Consider the following 6,058-nt stretch of genomic DNA (forward strand, 5'->3'; position numbering starts at 1 on the left):
TATTTGGTGATTTTATTGTGAAGAATGTAGAGAGTAGAAGGTCCTTATACTCAATAAATAGTTTTGGTTAAATTAAATCATATATCTGGATTTCTGATTTAGAGCTTAATCACATGGAAACAGGAAAATAATAAAAAAATTACTTTGGGATCACCAGAAAAGGATATTTGTGCATGTACCACAGTTGCTTTATTAGTTTGTAGTTGAACACTGCTTCGATTTATATCTTGGCTGTTGTGGTGAATAATGTGAATAACAATGAACTACAGATACATTTATGAGTTACCCACAGACAAATAATCACACGATTGGTGGGTCAGACAATATTTCAACTTTGGATTTCTTTAGGAAACTGCATACAACTTTCTACGAGAACACTAACCTGTATTTTGACCAAGAGTGTAGAAAATTTCCTTTTCTCCACAGTGTCACCAGCCAACATTTTTACCTTTTTAGTTTTTTTAAAGGACATGTTTTTACTGTGTGCAGTACCCAAGACTGGCCTTAGACTCAAATCCTTTTACTCCAACTTCCAATCACTTGGAATTACCAGCCTTTACCACCACACCTGGTTATAAGTTATAATAGTTAAGAAGTAGTATCATAGTAATTTTGAATTGCATTTCTCTAATGACTTCTGCTCACAAAGCATTAAGCCAACATAGACGTTGTATTAAATACAAATTTGTAAATCCACAGGCGATTTTCAGGGCTTTTTGGAAAACATGTCTATTCAGAACTTTTGCCCATTTTTAATCAAGTTTCTTGTTAATCTCATCTTTAATCTCTCTATAGAAAATCAATAATTAATTCAAGGTAGTAGAAAGGAAAAAAATAAGCTGCTCCTAACATTTTTAAATTTTTAATAACATGATATTGCTTAAATCATTTTTCTGTTGACGCTTGAGACTCTATAACTCAATTTAGTTAGACCTTTTACAAGGCTATATATATTTTATTTATTTTACTTTGTTCTTTCCTGCATGAATACTTTAACTTGGTTTCTTTCAGTCTCATGTAATTCAGATTTCAAACTGAAGAATAAATGGAAGGAAGCAAACAAAAAATATAGTTCCACTCATCTGATGATGCCTCTACAAAAATGAGGAAAGTGTTCATCCTTCTAAGGACAATGATAGAATATTAAAAAGACAATTTATTCTTCTAGGTCTTCCTTATCTTTGCGATGTAACTTAAATGATACAAAACACAATATACTGCTCAGATACTTTTATGTTTTATCAGTTTTGCACATTTTCATATGGATTTCACCTCAGTCTACAACATTCCTTCATCATTCTGTCCCTGTTATTTTTATATTATCATAACATAAGATAACCAGTTTGATTTACAGCATAAGTTATCCACTGGCTTCCTTGGAAGCAAAGCATGGTCAATAGATATTACTTCTGGTTGCTCACACTACATGTAATGGTTTCTGTACTACTTATCACATTCTATTTGGTATTTAAAAAAGAATGCTGGCTAAACTCAAAGCTCATTCATAGGTTTACGTTAAGTGTTTCACAAGTTTTATGCTCTTAATTCTTAAGATAACATTCATTATAATGCTAATGTTATTACCATTGTAGTGTTGGGAAAAATTATAGTTAAAGACAGTAAGTGCATGGCCCAAAGACACACACAGTGAGGAAGAAAATGAGTCAAAGTTTCCAAAAGTCTTTCAGCAATACCAAAAAGGTGGATAAAATCTCTCCATTCTCTTACACTCTCAATTCAATATTCATATTGCCCAAGAAATAATAGCGTAGCAAATATTACAAATGGTTATTGTTTTCTATCACATTTTGTCTTCAACACAGACTGTGGTGGTGACATTGGGGTATCATGCACAGAGCTGAGCTTACAAATAGAGGTCCGAAGACAGCCAAATTTCTTCTGTCCCACAGTTCCAGTTTCTTTTTTAAAACGTACCAGAACTTTTAAATATCATCACTTACTATCTTTCCACAATCCCCAAACGAATTAAATTGACATATAATCACTCCAAAAGGCTTTCAAATAAGGAGATGATACAACAGGCACCCATAAAGTAAATTTTCTTTTATTTTTAAAATTATTCTAAAAACATTGTGCTGGCTGGTCACACTTATAATCCTATCTACTCGGAATATTTGCTCAGGAGACTGAGATCTGTGGATTACACTTGGGAGCCAATCAGGGCCAAAAAAAAAAACTTCATGAAATTATTTTTCAAAATGTTTAATGAACTAGCAAAGAGCCAGGAATTGAGATGTAGCTTACATAGTAGATCACCAATCTAGATAGGAAAGGCCTAGCAAGACCTTGAAGCCCTGATTTTACACTCTGAGCATGATGATATACATGTATGACGTGTGTTAGCAGGTACATGGGTGTTTGCTTGAATGCTGCGGCACTCACACTCACATACATTTATTCAAGTTACCTTCATATCAGTGTTCTGCATTAATTTCTTTGTTAGCGATATTATATGGGTAAAATAGAGGAAATAAACTCTTCCATCTCAGAACATTTTTATATGTTTTTTATTGTAATAATACTGTGCAGAGGGGTCACATTTACATGAACAAGGAAACTAGTACATTTCCTAACAAGAATTCTTACCTCCTCCTTTATATTTCCCCTACCATCCCTTCCCTTCCACCTCCACAAGTACACTCCTCTCCCCCTTCCTTCCTCCACCTAAATTGTAAAGTTCATTTTTCAACATAGTGTCTTGTGCATCTCATTGTTACAATGGGTCAACCTGTATCCTTATTTGAGCAATTTTTCCCTTCCCCTCCCCAAATTAGAGAAGCATACATTCAAGATGTATGTGCACCAACTTCAAATACAGAGAAAACAGGGGTTATAGCGAGGGGAGAAACATACAAAGAAACAAAAAAAAATGCCATCGCTCATTATAAGTACGTTAGAAACAATAGCAAGAAAGAAAAAACAACTTGTGTCACTATCTTGGGGTTCAATTTCTTTAACATCATCTTATCTGGTTCTATGTACATAGCTTTTCAACTTTTCTGCTTATCCCAGACATACATTTGTTATTGAAAATAAGGGAAATCATGGGACCTATGATTCTTTGGACTTGGGTTACTTCACTCAATAAAATTTTTTCCAAGAGTTTCCATTTCCTAACAAATTGGGCGATGTCATTCTTTCTGATGGAGGCATAGAATTCCATTGTGTATATATACCACATTTTCTTGATCCATTCATCTTGTGAGGGCATCTGGGTTGGTTCCATATACTAGCTATTGTAAATAATGTTGCAATAACCATAGTTGTGCTGGTAGTTTTAGTATGGTCTTGTTTATGATCATTTGGGTAGATCCCCAAAAGTGGGATTAATGTGTCATAGAGGAGTTTTATGTGGAGTCTTTTGAGGAACCTACATACTGCTTTCCAAAGTAGTTGAACAAGTTTACACTCCCACCAAGAATGCAGTACGGCTCCCTTGTGGCCACATACCTTTCAGCATCTGTTGTTGTAAAAATATGGAATGCTCCACGAATTTTCATGTCATCCTTGCGCAGGGGGCATGCTAATCTTCTCTGTATCGTTCCAATGTTAGTACATGTGATGCTAAATTGAGCAAAGAACATTTTTTATATATAAAGTATAATTTGTATTGATTTTATGAAACTAGACAATTCAACAAAAATAAGTTTAAAAGAATTGTTGTGAAATTTTAGAATCATGTACTTCTTACATAAGCACACATTTAAGAACAAAATCAAGATAGACATGCCAAAAACAAAATGATTCCAGATATTTGTAGTTCAAGAGATGTGTAGGAGGAGGAATTCAATTATTCTATACAAGGCACCTGTCAAAATGAACATTGCAGCAAGTGTTTAGGTTTGTTAAAGTTTTAATGTTTTAGGGCTGGGAAGGTGGCTCAGTGGTAGAGTGCTTGCCTTGCATGCATGAGGCCCTGGGATCTATTCCTCAGCACCACAAAAGCAAAAAGAAAAAAGCGGTAAGTGACGCTGTGGCTCAAGTGGTAGAGTGCTAGCCTTGAGCTGAAGAGCTGAGGGACAGTGCCCAGGCCCAGAGTTCATGCCCCACAAACGGACCCTCCCCCCCAAAAAACAGTTTTAATGTTTTAAATATGCTTAATTTTGGGATTTTGCTTATATATACCAAAAATAGGACTGTTTGGCAGGTATAAAACTTTTTGATAAAGTATTTAAGATTTATGGTAGTAGACATTAAGTACTAAGTATGTACATTTTAGAGTATATGGAAACTTTATTAATGAGAAGTTGCAAAGTCTTTGTGTAAAGAAGCAGAGTGAAGAGTTAAGACTTTAACTATACAGTTTTTGTTAAAAATTTAGAGATTCCTTACTTTATTTGATGATATAAGCCATAATGTACACATGTATGTTACTAGTCACACACATACATATACACATGTATACATGCGCACATGGAGAAAGACACATAATTACAGCCAACACAATTTCCCCCAGTTGTTGAATATGCCTTAAACGGAATACTTGGAACAATATATGTTGAAGATGTATTTGTCTCTCATAGTTCATTTACCAATCCTCTTATCTCTTAAAACTGGTAGTTTTAGAGAGATTTGATTTACAAAATGCAGTACAAGTGATAGCAAGTCACTTGGAAACCTCAGTAAGTATAAGTGATATGGTGTCTCCCTGCTCCTCACGGAATGCTTACTCTTATAGACACTCTCAACCACCGAAGTAGCAGGAAAATACCCTGGTAAAGAGTAAAGTTATAAGGCTTTAAATGGCATCCTTACTTGAGCTCTTTTCCCAACAACCAGCATGAATTCCTAGGCAGATGTGTGAGTCCTCCGAAAACTGGACTCTACATATACATTTTACTAACCCATGTGAAAATTCCTATATGAGAAATGCTGACTGAGGTCGTGCTGATTTCCTGGCCAAGAAAATAAGAAAAAAAAGAAAGTATTTTTAATGTTTTAAAGTTCGAGAATAATTTTTAACCTGTCAATAAATGTGTAGAATACAATTATACCAACTGATAAAAAAATGATGGCATTTCATTTATGTGCTCTTGGACTTGGCCAGTGATTTTAGATGTGTCTAAAAAAGTAGAATCAGTATAAATCAAGCCAGCATTTCTTCATTTAAGATATAAGGAAAGGATACTGGTTGACTCATTGTAACAATGAAATATACAAGACACTCTACCAGAGGATGGGTGAAGGGGGGAGGTGGGGTGGTGTGAAGGGAAGGGATGGTAGGGTTAAAAACAAAGGAGGAGGTAACAATGCTCAGTAAGAAATGTACTCATTACCTTACTTATGTAACTGTAACGCCTCTGTACAGTATTTATAATAAAAATATATATTAAAAACATGCAAGGAAAACTTATCCCCCATTGTATACACACTTAATCCAGAAATTCATTACTGAATTCAAAACCTCTCAGAATTAAATTCCTAAATAGCAGTACTGCATCTATATACCAGTATAAAATTTAAGCATTTTTATTTTTTTATTTTTCACGCCTCCTTTCTATCCCTCCCTTTCTCTTATCCTATTCCCGTCCTTCTCTGAATATTATGTTTTTAACTTGCATAATTTTAAGTGTTTCACTTTTAAGTTTTTAATTTTTGTTTTACTATTTTTCCTTGTCTTTTTTTCTCTTTCTTTTTTCCCCGGGCTCTACTATCATTCTATCCAACCTATTCCCTGCTTTTAGATTAGGACTAAGTTAGCTCTCCCTCTACCTTTCCACATCCCTCTATTCGTATTTATACCCACATCTCTCGCTAAAACTAATAACTTCTGGTTTGCCAAATTCTTCTTTGCTGTTCGTAGCCTATTAATGCATAGTTGTTTGATGTTGAAAAATATATCTGTTGAACTAGATTTTATCTGCATGCTTTTGACTGTGCAACTACAGACTTTGCTGATGCTTGCCTTAAGATAGTTTTCTAGCACAAACTGCTGTTACTCTCATCCCAAATGGGCAAAATAACCCGGGAAAACACAAGAAAAATGTCACTTCCGGGTATCTCAACTCCCACTCATGATAATCAGTGGACAGAACAG

At 34.6% G+C, this 6,058-nt stretch overlaps 1 non-coding gene across 1 annotated transcript; it reads right to left on the minus strand.

The window, feature by feature from the left end:
* Window positions 1-3,491: 3,491 nt before the first annotated feature.
* LOC122126045 lies at window positions 3,492-3,598 on the minus strand. The gene has a single exon (XR_006150853.1). It is a non-coding gene; the product is annotated as a U6 spliceosomal RNA (small nuclear RNA).
* Window positions 3,599-6,058: the final 2,460 nt, after the last annotated feature.

Source organism: Dipodomys spectabilis, unplaced genomic scaffold (genome assembly GCF_019054845.1).
Source record: "Dipodomys spectabilis isolate Male_0828 unplaced genomic scaffold, ASM1905484v1 ptg000272l, whole genome shotgun sequence".
Classification (NCBI taxonomy): domain Eukaryota; kingdom Metazoa; phylum Chordata; class Mammalia; order Rodentia; family Heteromyidae; genus Dipodomys; species Dipodomys spectabilis.